We start from the raw sequence: 19,200 nt of genomic DNA, 5'->3' as shown, positions 1-19,200 counted from the left end.
TGGTTCAACTGATACAGCATCCGTCTACCATATGGAGCGTCCAGGGTTCGATCCCCATAGCCTCCTGACCCACGTGGTAAGCCAGCCCATGGACAGTGCTTCTGCGTACAAGGAGTGCTGTGCCATGCAGGGGTGCCCCTGCAAAGGGGTGCCCCACATGCAAGGAGTGCACCCCACAGGGAGAGCTACCCCACGTGAAAAAAAGTGCAGCCCACCCAGGAGTGTACAGCCCACCCAGGAGTGGCACCACACAAACAGAGCACTGACACAGTAAGATGATGCAACAAAAAAGAGACCCAGTTTCCCAGTTCCTCTGGATAATGCAGACACAGAAGAACACATAACAAATGGACACAGAGAGCGGACAATGAGGGGAAAGGGGAGAAAAATAAATAAAATCTGCAAAAAAAAATCATAAAGTCACATTGAAAAGGACAGTTTACACAAGCTTAAAGTTCAGGATTTTGGTTTTTTTTTTCTTTAAAAGAGATAAGTTGTGGGAAGCAGCTGTGGCTCAATCAGTTGGGCTCCCGTCTACCATATGGGAGGCCCTGGGTTTGTGTCCCAGGGCCTCCTTGTGCAGGCCGGCTTGCCCGCACGCTGCGGAGAGCTGCCAGCCTGGGCACCACGGAGTGCCGCCTGGTTCACAAGCACCACAGAGAGCCAGCTCATCAAGGTGACACAACGAAAAAGGGAGACAAGCAAAAAAAAACACAGAGAGTACACAGTGAATGAACACAGAGACCAGTCAACAAGCAACCTGGGGGTGGGGGTGAATAAAGAAAAAATAAATAACAGAAGAACGTACAGTGAATGGACACAGAGAGCAGACAGCAAGCAAAAAGCCACGGGGGCGGGGGCAGATTAAAAAAAAGATGAGTTGTATACAGGGGGAGTGAAATCTTTGCAAACAAGGAAAACAGTGCAAAACTTAACAATTAAATTCATCATTATTTTCTGCATCTTTGTCTTCTTTGTCTTCTTTCTCCTTCTAGCCTTCATCACCCTCTTTATTACCTCCTCTTCTCTAGCTATTTTCAGTCTGAAGACTCTCCCTTTTCCCCACATCAGACTAATTTAGCGTAATAATCAAGAATAAAATGTTCATATTTTTCTTTCAGCCTAACAGCTTTCTGTTCGTAAGACTTCTTTTTTTTTTAAAGATTTATTACTTATTTATTTCTCTCCACCCACCCCCCAGATTGTCTACTTTCTGTGTCCATTCACTGTGTGATCTTCTGTGTCCGCTTGTATTCCTGTCAGCAGCACCCAGAATCTGTGTCTCTTTTTGTTGCATCATCTTGCTGCATCAGCTCTCTGTGTGGGCAGGCTGCATTTTTCACACAGGGCAGCTCTCCTTACAGGGTACCCTCCTTGTGCGTGGGGCTTCCCTATGCAGGGGACACCCCTGTTTTGCATACATCAGCACTGCTCGTGGGCCAGCTTTCCCACTCAGGTCAGGAGGCCCTAGGTTTGACCCTTGGACCTCCCTTGTGGTAGGTGGATACCCTATCCATTGAGCCAGATCCACTTCTCCATAAGACTTCTTTTAAAACTACAGCAATATGAGTCCACATCTCCCAATTTTTTTGCAACATGTTCAAGTTATCAGCCAGGATGGTTGTGGTGGCTTGTAGCTATTTACCCCAGAAAAACATGTTCTTACACTTTATCCATTCCTGTGGGTGTGCACCCATTGTGAATAGGACCTTTTGATGAGGCTTCTTCTGTTCAGGTGGGGCCAGCTGTATCAGGATGTGTCTTAATCCTATTACTGAAGGTTTATGGGGAAGGTCAGAGAGAGAGAGAAAGCCAGAAGGAGCAGCCAGAACCTGAAGGTCCCAGAAGCTGGAAGTCAACGGAATCCGGAAGAAAAGGGAGAAGCCGGTTGAGGCTGCCATGTGCATTGCCATGTGACAGAAAAGCTAAAGGCCAAGGCTAGCCAGCAGCCAGCCCTAGAATGCCATAGTATCTGGGAGATAGCATCACCTTGCTGATGCCTTGGTTTTAGACTTCTCCTAGCCTCAAAACTGTGAGCCAGTAAATCCTGTTGTTTGAGACTGTTGGCATGGTATTTGATTTAGCAGTCAGGAAACTAAAGCAATGGTCAGCCTTGATTTGGGAGTGATACAAGCAAAAGGACAAAGGGGAACCCTAGAGTCCGTTAGGATTTTTTAATTTCTTGTTTCTTCCCCTTTGGGAGGAAAAAAGATTTTTCTTTCGTAATATCCCTCGTTCACCTTTGCCATGACTTTAACATTTCCTTTCTTTTTAGCAGAACTGGTTTTCCACCTTTCTGACCATGTTTAAGAAATTTCCAAGAAGGTGCTTCTAGTGCTTCTCCCAGCCTCTTTGCACCAAAAAGTGTTGATGACATTTTGCTTCTTGGCTTCTTAGGATCTCTTTGGCCTATGTTCAGTTATTTCTCCAAAGTTTAGAAATTTGATGTTACTGGTTTTTGTGCTTTTACTACATAAGGAATAAACAGGAAGCAAGAGAAACAAAGGAAACAAATTCTTGAAAGAAATTCCTGGCTTCACTTAATCATGTATCAATCAAGCAATACAGGATTTCTTTTAAATATTCCATTTGCATAAGACTTTGTTCTCTGTGTTAAGGGAGTTGGGGTATATTTGTTAAGCCCTGTAGCATAGCAGCTTAATTTCCTATTAGTTTGCCTATCAAATGTATTTCTCTATTTTTCCTTTTTCCAAATTTCTATTCTTCTGTGGGTCTATAGGGTAATATCACAAACCAGTGCATTTCTAGCTTTTGTTTTCTTTGCTTTCACACCACTTTCTTTCTGGAGGAACTGTACAAGAGACATGAGTGGAGAGTATCCCTCTTTTCTCAGTTCCCCAGTTATCAGCCCTTTCAACCACTTTTACCAGTTTACTCACATATCACTTCTAAGATATTTTAAATGTATACAAGTATTGATGTATATGTAATTTCCTCTTTTCATTTTCACAGTTGGCACCATACTAATCACAATGTTCAGCAACTTGCTTTTCTACTTTTCAGTATGTCTTAGGGACTATTACTAATCAATACACATATGTTTCTAGTTTTTAAAGTATGGTTTTCTTCCCCTCCTTTTATATGCATATGCACATATGAAGCTTTCATTCAGTACATTTGTGGGGGGAACACTTACTGCTTGGATCTTTCTCTTTTATAAATAAGGGGATAGACATAAAAATTTAAGGTCTCTGGCTGTTTAGTGAGGCTTCTGTGATGCTGCAATTTTCCTCCTTACCATTTGTCTTGGACATGTACCCAGGATGATTATTGTCAAGAGAGTGCCACAGTCGAAGCATTTGTTTTGGCCCCTTTCCAGGAAACTCCTACCCTAGGACTGGGTTTCTCCTCGTTACCATACTCATGGGACACTTGGAATCTGTGTCCATTAAAGGGATATTTAAACTGATAGTCTGTGATAACTTTCTTAGTATATTTGCTTACTTACATATGTTGCAAGGGTGTAGAGACTTTTGGGTAGGGTCAGGTGGTAAGGGGATGTGTAGAAAGAAGTAGGGGGGTAAGTTGATAACAATAATGTTTACATAAAATAAATACTTCTTTGTCCTCTGATCTTAAGGATGGTGCACTAAAAAGATTTAGTATTGACTAGAGATTCGTTTTCTTTTGGGTACAATTGACAATGGCCATGCTGCCAGATATAACACAGAGTTGAAGAGTTACAGTGTCTTAAGAGACAGGCAGCATGTTTGTTGCTTTGGGACTATTCAACATCAAATCACCCTTGTCCAAAGTATACCCTTATTTTCTTTGTAGATTTCCTTTACACTTTTGTGGGCTTGGGAGGAAGCACAAGGGCCTAGGTGGGGCCTAATCTTGTTCAGAACAGCCTCAGGTAAGACAGGTAACCTGGGTTTGGCCATTGGCTGGTGCCACCCAGCTTGGCCTCTGGAGACAGTCCTGTCCCAAAATGTGGCATTGTTGGTGGTGGAGGTTCATGCTAGCAGTGTGGTGCCAAGCAGGCCAGATGAGACCTGCTTTGTGACAGACCATTGCTGTGGGTAGCATCTCTCCTAGATCTGTATTAGAGGGGCCCCTGGATGTTAGAAAGGCCACTCTGATTTCCTTTGACTTCTGCTCTACTCACCCAAGGTCCAGGATCTAGAATATATTCCGGGTGCCCAAGATCTTGGAATTCCCTATCCAAAAGAACTTGTGGTGATTTGAAGATGTATGTACCCCAGAAAAACATGTTCTTAAACCTAATCCATTCCTGTGGGTAGAAATGCATTGTAAACAGGATCTTTTGATGAGGTTATTGTAGTTAAGGTTAGTTAGCCCAGCTCAGTCAGGATGGGCCTTAATCCTATTCCTGGAGTGCTGTATATAGAGAAAGCTATAGGAAGCAAAAAGCTAAACATCAACACAATCTGAAAGAGAAGGGAGAGACCAGAGATGTCATCATGTGTCTTGCCATGTGATAAGCTAAAGACCAAAGATTGTCCACTGCCAATTCCAGAGTGCCACAGTCTTCAGGAAGAAAGCATTGCCACGATGATGCCTTGATTTGGACTTTTCCCAGTTTCAAACCATGAGCAAATAAATTCCCACTGTTTAACCCAACCCAAGCAGCACAGAAAACTGAAAAAGGCCCAAAGCCTGTGAAGACAGATGAAGGCACCAGTAGTGCACTCTCAAGTGTTAGAGATGGCCAGCGAGCATCTATTTTGGAGGGAAAGTGGTGTGAATCAAGGGCTTAGACTAAAGTCTGGATGTTCTCACCATTGTACATGAGACACTGTTAGTATGAGATGGGGTTGAGGCTGGATGAGAAAGTGGATGGGTTGTGGACTCAGGCCAGGGACTGTTTCAGGCCCCACAAATGTTAGGGGTGAGCTTAGCCCTGGTCCTGATGCCTCACCCCCTTCAGGGCAGCCTTGACTCCAGCCTGTTTCCATGCCTGACCTTCACTGTCCTGTGTTCTGTAAGCATCTTATATCTTTCTATAAATGTATTTGCTTATTATAGTCAGAGTTGGCCTTGTTTGCTGTCAAGAACACAGACAGAAACAGAAACCTTAAAGGGAATTTCATCCCACCTTTCATACATCAAGTCTTTATCTCTCCAGTACCCTGGCCAAGAGGTTGGTTACAATCACATGTCCTGAGGGTTAAAGACCCAAGTTAGAGGCCACAGTCCCCCAACTCGGGACTCACACTCTCTTTCATCATCAGGTAGAATCAGAAAAGGATGAACAAATGGAACTGATAAATACTTAGACATGATTTAGCAAGTCATCAGTCAGGTCTTCATTTTGAAAAGATTACATAATCTTGAACATAGAAGATCTTAAAGATTATTTTTAAAAATTCATATTTGGTGCTTTTAAATTGCTCACCCTTTCTAAAAGGACTTCAATATTTATTTTAGAGATGTTTGTATTTGTTGTGTTACTTTTTCACCAACTTTAACTCCCAAGTTGGAATACATCTGCTTTTGGGGCCAGGAACTGTGTCTGAGTCATCTCTGTAGCACAATGCAATGTACACAGTAGGCCCTTAGCAAATACTTGTTGAAGTCATATCTTTTATTTATCATTTATAATAGGCAATACTGTGTGGTTAACATGTTACGTATCTGCTACAGTATCAGTCTCTTTGGGATGTAGGAAAATAGGTATAAATTTTAGATAAATAGAAATATATTTTTACCCTGTTCCATAAGAAGTTTGCAGCACACTTTAGCGGTTATTAGTAATGATGCATAAAGATTTGAGTAAACCGGAAAGTGAAGATATTGGATATTGTAAGTAGTGACATAGTGTAAGAAAACGTTCCAGGCAGGAAGCCAAAGAAAATCGTGGGTGATAAGAAAGAATAAGACAAAAATTGGGAATAGTAAGAAATAATAAGTATAAATATTGTGACATTGTGTGCTGAGTTGCAGTCTTCAAAGCATTTTATTTGTGTCTCTCATGCCTGGAGAGATAGGGGGCCTGATCACATTGCTGCAGAAGAATCCGATTCTCAGAGGCCACATGGCTATTAAGAGAATGACTGAGGATTGAAACTAGGTTTTTCTCTGTTGCTTTAGCTCTTAGTGACAATTTTCAGCTTCAATGAGAGACAGAAAAAATACCTGAGTATTTATGATGAAAAGAGAAAAATCACTAACAATAGCCGAACTTTATTGACAGTTATAGCAGTTTGATGTTATTGATGAATTCCAAAAAGAAATATTGGATTATGTTTGTAAACTGATCTTTTCCTCTGGGCATATTAGATTATATTGGATTCATAGGTTTACTTGATTAAGTAATTATGTAAACCTCTTGTGCCAGTAGGGTGTTGAGTTCCCACCCTTTGGTGGATGGGGACTCACAGATAAAAGGCCTGGCAAAGGACAGAGTTGGGGGGTTTTGATTTTGGAGTTTGATGCTGAAGGCTTAAGCTGGAGCCCCAGAAAGTAAGCCCACAGAGGAAAGAGAAGCAGTCCCCTGGAAGGCAGGAACCCTGGAAGCCTGAACCCTCACAGACATCGGCAGCCATCTTGCTCCAACACGTGAAAATAGACTTTGGTGAGGGAAGTAACTTATGTTTTATGGCCTGGTGTCTGTAAGCTCCTGCCCCAAATAAATACCCTTTATAAAAACCAACCAATTTCTGGTATTTTGCATCAGCACCCCTTTGGCTGACTAATACAGCAGTTTACAGGGCAGACACTTGTATTAACTTGCTTAATCTTCACAGTGTAAGAAGCCATTTCTCCATTTTGAAGATGAGAGAACTGAGCCACAAGGTAGATTAATGATTTTCCCATGATTACTTGGTTCCTAAATGGTAGCAGTGGAAGCAGATTTTGAATGCAGGCTGTTTGGTTCCACACTCCTAATCTCTTTACCTTATTCTGAGCATGAGTTCTCACCCCTAGAGAAGATTCTACTGAAATTACATATACAGACATACAGACATGACTTTGTATTCTATAGCTTCAGTGGTGGTTGGCCTAGGAATAGCCTGGCTTCTGTGCTTGTTGCTAGGCCAGAGGTATTGATGATAGTTTCATTTATTTATTGATCACTTATTCTACATAGCTTAATTTTATTCTCAAATATTCTTTAGATATTCCATAGCTATGGAAACAAAGGTATAGAGTTAAACAATGAGCACAGGTTCACATAGAAAGTGGCAGAGCCAAGAATTCAGTTTAGAACTTTGTGACGCCAAAGATTCTTCTCTTAAAACTACATTAAACAGCTAACATATCTTCTTCAGTGCAACCCTCCTCCCACCCCCAACTCTATCCCCTAAGTGCTCATAGTTTTAATAATCATTTTGAGGTGATTGATGGTTGCCTTCCAAACAGCCATACCCATCTTCTTCCTTGTTAACAGAACCATGATTTTGTTTCTTTCTTTCTTTTTTTTTTTTTTAATGAGCGACCAGAGATTGAACATAGGACCTTGTACATGGCAAGCAGGCACTCAACTACTGGGCTACATCCACTCCCCAAAGAAAGTTAGTATTTTCATTTGTTCATTTTTGTTTTTAGGAGGTACCAGGGATCGAACCCAGGACCTTGTACCTGGGAAGCTGATGCTCAGCCACTTAGCTACATTGTTCTCCTTATTTATCTCTTGAAAGACCAGTGAGTGGTTCAGGGATTAGCATGTTTGGGCAATTCTGACTAATGACATATGAAAGAAAGTCACTGGTGCAGAGTGGTTTTCAGAAAAGTTTTCCTTTCTCTTGAAAAGGAAAAAGTGTAGTCTCTTCCTTCCCTTCCTCCTCCTCTGGTGAAGGTGTGCTATCTGGAGTAGTGGTAGCTATCCATCCTGCAGCCAAGAAGGGACAAGCCAATGCAAGAAAAGCCACTGTGTGCTGAGGGACTTGCAGTAAGGCTGGAGAGAACTTAGATCTCTGATGACATCCTTGAGCCACTGAATATCCCCATTTTAGAACCTTTCAACCTTTTCATTGAGACAATAACATTTCTTTAGTGTTTAGGCCACTTTTGTTTGGAATTTCTTTTATATACATTTGTGTGCATCGTTTAAGATTTATTTTATTTATTTGTCCCCCACCCCCTTGTTGCTTGCACTCACTGTGTGCACTCTGTGTCTGTTCATCTGCTCTTTAGGAGACACCAGGAACCGAACCTGGGACCTTCCGTGTGGAGAGAAGTGCTCAATCACTTGAGCCACCTCAGTCCCCAGTTTTGTTGTCTCTCTCATTATCTTTCCTCTTTGTGTCTCCTTGTTGTGTCAGCTTGCTGTGCCTGCCCATTGTGCCAGCCCTTCATGACAGCTTGCTGTTTTGCTCCTTTTCTCCAGGAGGCCCTGGGAACCAAACCTGGTAGGCAGGAGCTCAACCGCTCAAGCCACATCCAGTACCCCAGTTGTATGCATCTTGACTGATACAATTACATCATCTCCTCACTATCATCATTATAGAAACATATCGGGTGCTTATTATTGCCAGACATTGTGTTAAGCATATTATGTGCATTATTTTCTTTAATCCTCACTACAGCCCTATAAAATGGGGACTTTTATTATTCCTGTTTTACAGATGAGGAAATTAGAAGTTAATTTGTCGCAGGACCCACAGCCAGGAACTGACAACAATTATCTGAAGTACCAGGCACTTTATTTCCTTCACCTTTATTAATACTTGCAATGAAACAACCTTTATTATCCTTTTTTTATTGATGAGGAACCTGCAGTTTAAAGACATTAAGTTCTGCCCTACAGCTAGTAGTGCAAGATTCAAGCTGAGGCCTTCTTGACTCCCGAGCCCAGGCGGTGTTCACAGTGTGTGCAGGGCTCCCGCTCTGTTCTTACTCTTCTGGAACTCTGAAAGCACCCCTTGTTCTCAGTCTTTTCTTTAACTCTTCTTTCCTTAACCCCTACTTGTTGTCCTCCAATCCACCAGGCCCTTGCTTTCTCTTGGGTGACAAGGGATGCTAATCTCTGCTCACAAGGGATTTAAGGAATCTGCTACATCTCCTACTAACAGGAGGCCATAACAGGCAGCACCTCTCTCTCCTGGCAGCCACTAAACATTGACGACAGGTGGAGATCTCAGGCCTGTAGTAGGTACACGATGGGGCAAAGCGTGCTGGCCCTGGCTTGCCTCAAGCCTCTGTGCGCTGTGTCCTGGTGAGTATGATTTCCTGCATGTGACTTGTAGGCAGAGCTGGCTCAAATGCTGATCCTCAGGACAATTAGAATATAGAAGAAAGCCTGTTTTTAGACCAAGGTAGAATTGAAATATTGACAATATTAAAAATTAGAGGCAGGAAAAAGAAGAGGACAGAATGAAACTGAGTAATGGGGAGTGAATCTGAACCCACAGATTCCTTCCCCCTTTGCCCAGTATGCTTCCTCCTCTCCTGTAGGCTGAGCTCACTAGGAAACTGTGGCCCTTCATTTCCCACCTCAGTCAGTTGTGCCAGACTCCTTGCCTGTGTTCATGCAAGTCGGGATGTTTCCTGCTGCTCCCCCTGCCTCCCCATCTTTCAATCCAAATTCTACCCATTCTTCAAGATTCAGGATAAGTCGCATATTCTCCAGGAAGCCTTTTGGAACACCTGCTCATGTGTGTCTCTCTTTCTCAGGACCTGTGATGATTCAACTCCTAAGCATGGATTGTTTTTGAAAGTTGTTTCTTTGCTCCCTCTGAAGCCTTTTGATGGGTCATTGTCATGACTGGTCCTGGAATTCCTGACCCTTGAGGTGTCCTTGCTGGATGTTTAAGGCAATGTTTGCCACCTTAGATAATCATGAGCCCATGGTGAAGGGCATCTGATGTCCTTACCTGAGCTCCATCCTTTCCTCCATCTTCAGGTGACATCACCTCAGTTTTTCTTTGGTGTAGTTAGGAAAGGGCATATGGCCCAACCCTAGCCAATCAGCTTATTTCATTTCTTAAACCACTGTGGTCTGTTCAAGGAGAACATGCAACTCAGGCCACTTCAATATGAGTCAGCCCTGGGACTTGTGCTGGAATTATTAAAAAGGTGAGAAACTCTTTCCTTAATCTAATTTAATGAAGGCCTGGGTTCTTTGTGCTTCAAACAAAGAAAGTGTGCTGAGAATAAAGCCAACACAGAGGAAATTAGGTCAAGAGTTAGCAAGAGACATATTGATTCCTGACATCATTTGATCTAAATTATATACCCAGACAGACCCACCCTTAGAATCTTCATTTCCTTGAGACAATGAATTCCCTTTTTGCTTAAGCCTGTTTAAACTGGTATTTCTCTCAGTTGGAACTCTCAGCATCCCAAAGTTTCATCCACCCAACAAATGGAGTTTCCCAATACTGTATTATTAAGCCTATGCTGTAAGCCTGCAACTACTAGAAGAAAAAGCAAAAGTTGTGTCCAAAACAACAACAAATGCATTTGGTTGCTGCCTCTTTCCCTTTCTTCTTCCTTCCCTTTTTCCATTTTTCCCTTGGAGTATAGGAAAGTGAGCAGGGGCCTGATGCATGGCCTCGAAAGCCTTATCAAGGCTTTGGATTTGTCTTCAATAAGATTCTGTGCTCAAAAGGAACTAAGCATGGTTCTCTTCCTAACTTGAACTTAATAAAACAGAATTCTGGACTCAGTGTGGTGTTCATACTAAAAGGATTTTGTTCTTGGGGAAAACCGGGTGCTAGATCATTCCTAAAGTTGCCTGAGCATTCTAAGGACCCTCTGAACAGACCAAGGGGATTTGGGCCTGGTTCACAGGAGGTTGTTAGAGAATTAGCAACGAGACGGCATTTTCAGAAAAAGGACAGGCTATGAATAATTTCCAGTAATTTCACAGTTGTGGCTTGGGTTTTTTAACAGGTTTATATACTTTTGTGGCATGGGAAGTTTCTGGGCCTTCTGCATGGCAAGAAAAGTAGAGGGATGAAGCAAGGAAGACATTTGTAGATAATGAAGCAATTTTCAACTGGTAGATGTCGCAACTGCAAACAAACAACATTAACACAACAAAATGAAAAGCACATACATACAAACAGAATGGATATTTTCTTTCCTGCTCTTACTGTGAGCAAATTTTTGTTGTTGTTGTTGAACAAATTTAAAAATTTGAGTCACATTGGTTTTCAGGGTTTGCCAAGTAGGTGAAAATTATTTGTCTGCTTATTTTTTCTGGACTTCAGGCCCCCTGCTTTGGGCTCTGTGCCTGTTCATGGTGCAAGAGAGGACTGGCTAAGGGTTATTCCCCCAAAGCCTCCCTGATCACCATTTCCTCTGGGAGATGGGAAGTTGCTGCGGTGGCCTCCAGCCCAGGGACTTAGCCGAATGTCCCAAAGCATGGAAGTTTCCTCACTTTGCTTTGTTCAGATCACAAGACTTTATGTGTCAGAGAAGAGGAACTGATGCTGACAGCTGGCTTTCTAAGGGAGGTTGGGGAAGCTTGAGATATAAATTATTGGCATTTTCCTCAATGAAATGAACTGTTTGATAAAAGCTAGTTAACTGACCAGTTGGTTTGACATCTTGTAGTTTCCACTTCATCCTTCAAGTTGCCTCAGTGGTGCATAAGTATATGACTTTTTTCTCTAGAATCTATGTGTTTCCTAAGCCTCCCAAACTCTTTAAAATGTATATGAGACTATGTTTCCTTTTTTTTTTATTTTTTCTTTAACTGTTTTCTTAAAATTACAGAAAGAGGGGAGCAGATGTGGCTCAAACAGTTGAGTGCCTGCTTCCCACATGGGAGGTCCTGGGTTCGGTAACTGGTGCCTCCTAAAAAAACCTGGGGCCTCCTGGTGAAGGCAAGTTGGCCCACGTGGCAAGCTGGCTTGAGTAGAGAACTGGCACAGCAAGACAACACAACAAAAAGACACAGAGGAGAGACAATAAGAGATGCAGCAGACAAGGGAGCTGAGGTGGTGCAAGAGATTGAGTGCTTCTCTCCCACTCCAGAAGGTCCCAGGATTGGCTCCAGATGCAGCCAAAAAGAGAAGACAAGCAGACACAGAAGAACGCACAGAGAATGGACACAGAGAGCAGACGAGGGGGTGGGGGAGGGGAGAAATAAATAAATCTTTTAAAAAATTTTTTCATTTAAAAAACAAAACAAAAAAAAACAACTCAGGGGAGCTGATGTGGCTCAGTGGTTGACTGCCTGGCTCCTATATACAAGGCTTCAGATTCAGTGTCTGGTTCCTGGTACCTGAAAAAAAAATTACACAAAGAATTCATGCTTATTATAGAAACATTAGAAAATTAGGAAAAACAAAATGAAGAAGAAAGAATAAGCCTAGAAGTAATTGTTGTTAACATTTTGTTACATGTATTATTATTTCCTTTTTACAAAAATAGGTTTCCTCTATTAACTCTTAGTAACATGTTGCAGTGGTTTGAAGCTGTATGTACCCCCAGGAAAGCATGCTCTTAAATTTAATCCATTCCTGTGGGTGTAAACCCATTGTAACTAGGATCTTTTGAAGAGGTTACTTAGGTTAAAGGTGACCCAACTCATTCAGTATAGTCTTAATCTTTTTATTGGAGTCCTTTATAAACAGAATGAATTCAGAGGGAAAGAGAGAAAGCCATGGAAGGAAGGAACTAAAAGCAAGGAAACCTGGAAGAGAAGGGAAATACCAGCAGATGCCACCTATTGCCTTGCCACATGGCAGAGGAGCCAAGGATGCCAGCTGGTCTTTGGGAAAAAAACATTGCTTTGATGATGTCTTCATTTGGACATTCTCACAGCCTCACACTGTAAGCTAATAAATTCCCATTGTTTTAGTCAACACATTTCATGGTATCTGCTTTAAGCTTTAAGCAGCCTAGAAAACTAGAACACTTGTTTTATTATTTTTAAATTGAGTATATTCTAGACATTTTTCCTTGTCAATAAATATACGTCTATGCAGTCATCTTAGGCTGGCTGCATAATATTCTATTGTCTGGACATATATATATATATTATATATATATATAAATATAAATATAAATATATATATATATATATTTATTTATTTTTTTATTTTTTTGCCAGTTCCTATTATTTGGCAAGGAAGAGTTTTCTTGGATTTTCTTTTAAAGATTTATTTTATTTCGTTTATTCCCCCCCGTTGTCTTCTCTCTTGTGTAAACATTCGCTGTGTTCTTCTGTGTCTGCTTACATTCTCCGTGGCACCGGGAATCTGTGTTTCTTTTTGTTGCATCATCTTTTTTTTTTTTTAAAGATTTATTTTTATTTATTTCTCTCCCCTTCCTCTCCCACCCCGGTTGTCTGTTCTCTGTGTCTATTTGCTGCGTCTTCTTTGTCCCCTTCTGTTGTCAGCGGCACGGGAATCTGTGTTTCTTTTTGTTGTGTCATCTTGTTCTGTCAGCTCTCTGTGTGTGCGGCACCATTCCTGGGCAGGCTGCACTTTCTTTCGCGCTGGGCGGCTGTCCTTACAGGGCGCACTCCTTGCACGTGGGGCTCCCCTACGCAAGGGACACCCCTGCGTGGCAGGGCACTCCTTGCACACATCAGCACTGCACATGGGCCAGCTCCACACAGGTCAAGGAGGCCCAGGGTTTGAACTGTGGACCTCCCATGTGGTAGACGTACACCCTAACCACTGGGCCAAGTCCACCACCTTGTTGTGACATCTTACTGCATTAGCTCTCCATGTGTGCGGCGCCACTCCTGGGCGGGTTGTGCTTTTTTACCATGGGGTATCTCTCCTTGCAGAGTGCACTTCTTGCGCATGGGTTCCCCTACGTGGGGGACATCCCTGCGTGGCATGGCACTCCTTGCACACATTAGCACTGCACGTGGGCCAGGAGGCCCTAGGTTCGAACCCTGAACCTCCCATATAGTAGGTGGATGCTCAATCAGTTGAGTCACATCTACTTCCCATTCTTGGTTTCTTTACATAACATCTTGTATTTACAAATTTGTGTACATCTTTGATTATTTCTCAAAACTTTCTTGAATTGGAATTTTATGTTAAAGTGTGCCTGTTTGTAAGATTTGAATACACTTTGCCAAGGTAAAAGGTTGTGCCAGCTTAGGAGAAGCTATAACTTGAGCACCAGGTTTCAAGCACTGATGACAATTCTGCTCACTTTGGGTGAGGAGTGTAACAAACCACACAGACTTATTTTCTTTTTCAATAAACTTCCTTCTTCTTTGTGGTTTTGCCTCTCTTTATCCTTAATACATTAAGAATTTTCAGTACAATAGAAGTATATTGCCCCTCCACACTATTAACCAATATTTCCTGACTGCCAATCATGAACTCAAACTCGGGGCTCAGCACAGCAGTGAGCAGGACCCAGTCCATGCCTTCAGGGAGTGCACAGCTTGGTGGTGTTAAGTAGACCAGAATTTTATGTAAGTAATAACAAAGGCATGCATAGTAATTTTAAGATCATCATTTAAGATGCTCTCATTTAATTTATACAACACTAACAGTTGTATAACTGTCAGTATTACTAACCACAGTTTTAATGAAATGAAGACATAAGGCAAAAAGAGATTGGCTGAAAGCTTATATAGCTAATACATGGCAGGGTGGCAACTCTAAAGCTCCTGCTTCCTCTATTTTGCCCTCAGAGGGCAAGGGGAGAAAGAAAATATTATAGCAAGGACATTAGAAGGAACTTGTAACAGTTTGATATGGTTATAAATTCCAAAAATAGATACTGGATTATGCTTGTAATCTGATCTATACCTGGGCATGACTGAGTTATGATTAGGGCGTTGAGTCCCTACCCCTTGGTACGTGGGGACTCACAGATACAAGGCATGGCAAAGAACAGATTTGAGGGTTTCTGATGCTGGAGTTTCGATGTTGGAGTTTGATGCTGAAGACTTAAGCAGGAACCCTGGGAAGTAAGTTCCCAGAGGAAAAAGAAGCTAGCCCCAGGAAGAAAGGAACTTTGAACCCAGAGAAAAGCAAGCCTCAGGAACATAGGAACTCAGGAAACTTGAACCGTTGCAGACATTGGCAGACATAAGCAGACATCTTGCTCCAAATAGACTTTGGTGAGGGAAGTAACTTATGCTTTATAGCCTGGAATCTGTAAGCTCCTACCCCCAATAAATACCCTTTATAAAAACCAACCAATTTCTGGTATTTTGCATAAGCACCCTTTTGGCTGACTAATACAGACCTGCTTACCCCAAGTTCTTTTCCTCATTTTCTCTCTTCTCTGAAAATCCTTCATGCATTCCTTTATGCCAAACTTTGCCTCTTGAGACATTCTTCTTTTTAAGAGGTAAATAGACATGAAGCCCCAAGAAATATAATAATGTCTGTAGTTGTTCTTTTTATAGAAAGTCTAGATGGGAGTGGGATAGCAAAAATGGAGGGAGGGATTTTAGTAGACAAGTTTCACTGCCTGTATTTAATATATACAGACCCTCCTTCCATAAGATGTTGAGACTCTAATATTGAAATAATTGATATTTTAAGAGATGATAATTTTAGATTTGATAGTTCCAGTTCAATAATTTATTTTTATTTTATGAATTATGATACCATTACATATTTCCTACATATAGTATGTATAAAATCCATAACTAAGAAAGGGACCTTCTGACTATCCAGTGTGTTGTAGTATCACAGAAGTAATAGGACATTCTTGATTATGATTTAATCAAATTGGAACTTCCCAAAATATGGGCAGGGTCATTTTAGATTTTAGAGGTAGGGAAATTTTTCTCTCTCTTAGTGAACAAATGTGTTTCCTATTAGCAGATCAGAGTTTTCAAATGAATAGTGTGGCAGTTTGATATTATTGATGAATTCCAAAAAGAAATATTGTGTTTGTAAACTGGTCTTTTCCTCTGGGCATGATACCCTTTGATTGTATTAAATTCAGAGGTTTCACTTTTATTTGATTAAGATTAGGGCTTTGATTTAGCCACATCAGTGGGATATTGAGTCCCCGCCCCCTCGGCTGGCGGACACACAGAAAACCATAGGGGAGAGGAGAGAGCTTAGTTTTGATGCTGGAGCCCAGGGGAGAGAGCAGAGCCATTTGCCTGATAGACTACAGCTGGCCTTGTGGAGAGAGCACAGCAGCTGAGCCTCAAAGGACATGAGCCCTGGGAAAGAGACCAGTCTTATGCCAGCCTACATCTGAGATAGGAAGAAGCTGGGACCATGGAGCCTAAGAGGAAGAGGAAGGCTGAACCCTTAAGAGAACCTCAGCCATCTTGCTCCAGTACTGCAATGGACTTTGGTGAGGGAAGTAACTTACTCTTTATGGCCTTGTGACTGTAAGCTTCTACTATTTATAAAAGCCAACAGCCTTCTGGTACTTTACATCAGTACCTCTGTGGCTGACTAATACAGTTCCCCCTTTTGCCTTAGGTACTAGGAAGTACAGAGCTAATTTGGGTGTTGATTGCAGTGATAGTCTGTATTATAGGCTTTATAATTCAGCTCTCTCCCCTGGGTTTTCTAATCCAGGGCCTAGTTCTTTTATCTTGTTTTAATGGGTCAATTGGATTTTTGGCTTTTGTCATAAACTTCCTCCTTCTTTTTGAAAATAGATGAGAAATTAAAGATGAATAAATGGAAGGGGATGTGAAGAAATGACCACTGGACTGGAATGTGGAAAAAAGAAGGGCATAGGTAAATTACTCTATCAGTCACTTGTCCCAGCTTAGATATCTGCCTGGCTACATTTTACCTGAGTCAACTGCTTTTCTGCAATCCATATGCAAGGTGTGTGTTATCTCATTTGTGACATGCTTGGGCTTGGCTAGCCAAATAAAGTCAATTGGTCATCTTTTTGGCTTCTGAAGTTAATATTCTTATCCAGTGTTTGGAGAGCCTCTGTTAGAGGAGAAGCACTGTATAAACACATCTGTTCTTCCCATAGTCAGAAGAAGTGACTTAAGATTGAGTGTGCTGGACTACAAAAGTACTTCCATTGGAGAACTGGATGGTCCAGTGCTTCAAAATAGTAGTGGTGCAGCAAGGAAAAGTTGCTGCAGAGCTTGCTTTGGAGGTTGAGCCTGAATTGGTGTGGTCTTTCTCTGAGATGCCTTCTTCCAATGGCAAAGTGTGTACCTTCATATCTCTCTAAGGATACCTCTGGGTATCCTGGCCCCTAAATAAATAGCTTGCTTTTTTAGGTTAGTTGATGGGAAGGATTCTCTATGTGAGATTCTGAAGTGTGATGCTTGAAGGCAATAATGCAGATTCATTGACAATGTTTAAAGGAAGAGGAATGTGCTGCCTGAGATAGATGGGTGCTGAGTGAGAACAAGGTCTATCATTTGGGGTGAGTTCAGTTCTTGTTCTCTCTGCCCCTCTAATCCTCTAGCTTCTGTAACACAATGGGGCCAAACTAATGTCAGCAAGATCCAGAAGCTCTTCAAGGAGTTAGTCTCCTGTATACACTGTTTTAATTTTATGGGGATGAAGTCTCCACACAATCCTTGACAATTTAGATTGGGATTAGAGAAGTTAAGGAATCATATTTAAATGATTTCTTAGCTTTTTTCTCCTCTCTTATTTACTAGTAGTCATTCTAGAAAATCAAATATCAGGTCAAATACAATGAAAGTTCAAAACCTGTTTCTATAATTAATTTTATTTTGTCTTTGAGAAAATCAGTCTCTTTTCCTTCCCCAAGCAGAAGACAACTTTGCTTCCCAGGCATTTTCTTTGCAAAGAGTTTTTTTTTTTCTCTTTATTTTCAGGGATCACACAAAAAATGGCAAAAATATTGGTACCAGAGACTCATTGTTAACAACTAGGAGGAAGTTTTAAAAGATTTAGAAAGACTGAAACTCAGCAGAGAGAAATTAAGCCAACTATTATAGCTTAAACTCAGGGGACTTTCTCTCCCATAATATTCTTAATTCTTTTAGATAGTCTATGTCCATATATTCTAATTCCTTGTTACTTAAAGTGTGATATGAAGATTTGGCATCACTTGGGAACTTTACATAAAAGTCTTGGATTCCCTGGATTGACATCAATAAGAAAGAGATCCCGTTGACTGTTAATATTAAGATAACTCTAATTTCCCTGGATATATGCCCTGTAGAACTCCCTGCCAACCATGTGTCCTCTGTCATTAACATCCCACACCAGTATTCCTCCGCTGCCATTGCTGAACCTCTCTGTGATCCAAAACTTCCTAAAAAGTGAAGCCCCAATATATTGCCCAGTCCCCTTAATAGTAAAATGGAATATAGCAATGAGTTTAAAGGTTAGATATAGAATACTTACTAATTTGGAAAAATTATGGTAAAAGTAAATTGGGGTATCAAAAAATTGTCTACGTCCAATCTTTTTCTTTTCTTTTTTCTAATTATTAAGCTTATCTTCACAAGAGTTTTAGATCACAGTAATTCAAATATACAATATACAGTACTCCCACATATCCAACATAAAACCAATCTTATTGGTCCCAATGAGCTCTCATTTTCAGTAATGATTCAACTTCATTACTCAGATTTTTTTCTGGTAAAACCTAAGAAAGACTCAGTTCATCCTTAAAATGACTTCAAGCTTTGGAATCCTCAGAAGGTCACCCACATGCTAGCTGAGGAGCAGATGGCTTTTCTCTAGTGTTGCCTGTGACTTACTGCCTGCTGGGGGATTCCGAGGGAAGGCCAAGGACCCCTCCCAGGGCAGACAGATGCAAGGGCCATGTTTCTTACAGTGCTCATCACATCAGGACTCTGATATGTTAAAAGTAGAAATGCGGGGTGCCCTCTCTCCCAATCCTTGTTGAATGTTGTCATCTGGGATCAGGCAGTCCTGTGTTTACCGTCCCAGTCTTCGAGGGACATCCAAAGGCTACAGTTCTGACAGACACCTTGCTATACTCAGTCCTTGCTACCTTCCATATACACCTAGCCACTCTGGCACCAAGCCCTCCCTTCAACCTATTTCCTCCATGCAAATCACCTCATGCTGAATAATTGATGCTTGTGGGTCACTATTGATATAAGTCCATCAGACACTAAGAGTCTGAGTCCCCGTTCAGATGGGACCCCAGCTATGTGAAGCAACAGTATGATGTAAGTGGTTAAAATGACAACACCACCAAACATATCAACAACATATACATGTTTTGTTTAATTACTAAGGAAATCAAAATGACACGGAAAAGTATTTTTCCTAGCTCACTGGAAATGCTTGTTGAGTCAGCTCTTGAGATCAGAGCTAGATGAACAATTTAATTTGGGAAGATAAATTTTAAGGTAAACATCCATAAACTAGAGAGGGGCAACCACAGGGT

Source organism: Dasypus novemcinctus, chromosome 2 (assembly GCF_030445035.2).
Source record: "Dasypus novemcinctus isolate mDasNov1 chromosome 2, mDasNov1.1.hap2, whole genome shotgun sequence".
NCBI classification, from domain to species: Eukaryota; Metazoa; Chordata; class Mammalia; order Cingulata; family Dasypodidae; genus Dasypus; species Dasypus novemcinctus.
This window is presented reverse-complemented; position numbering follows the sequence as displayed.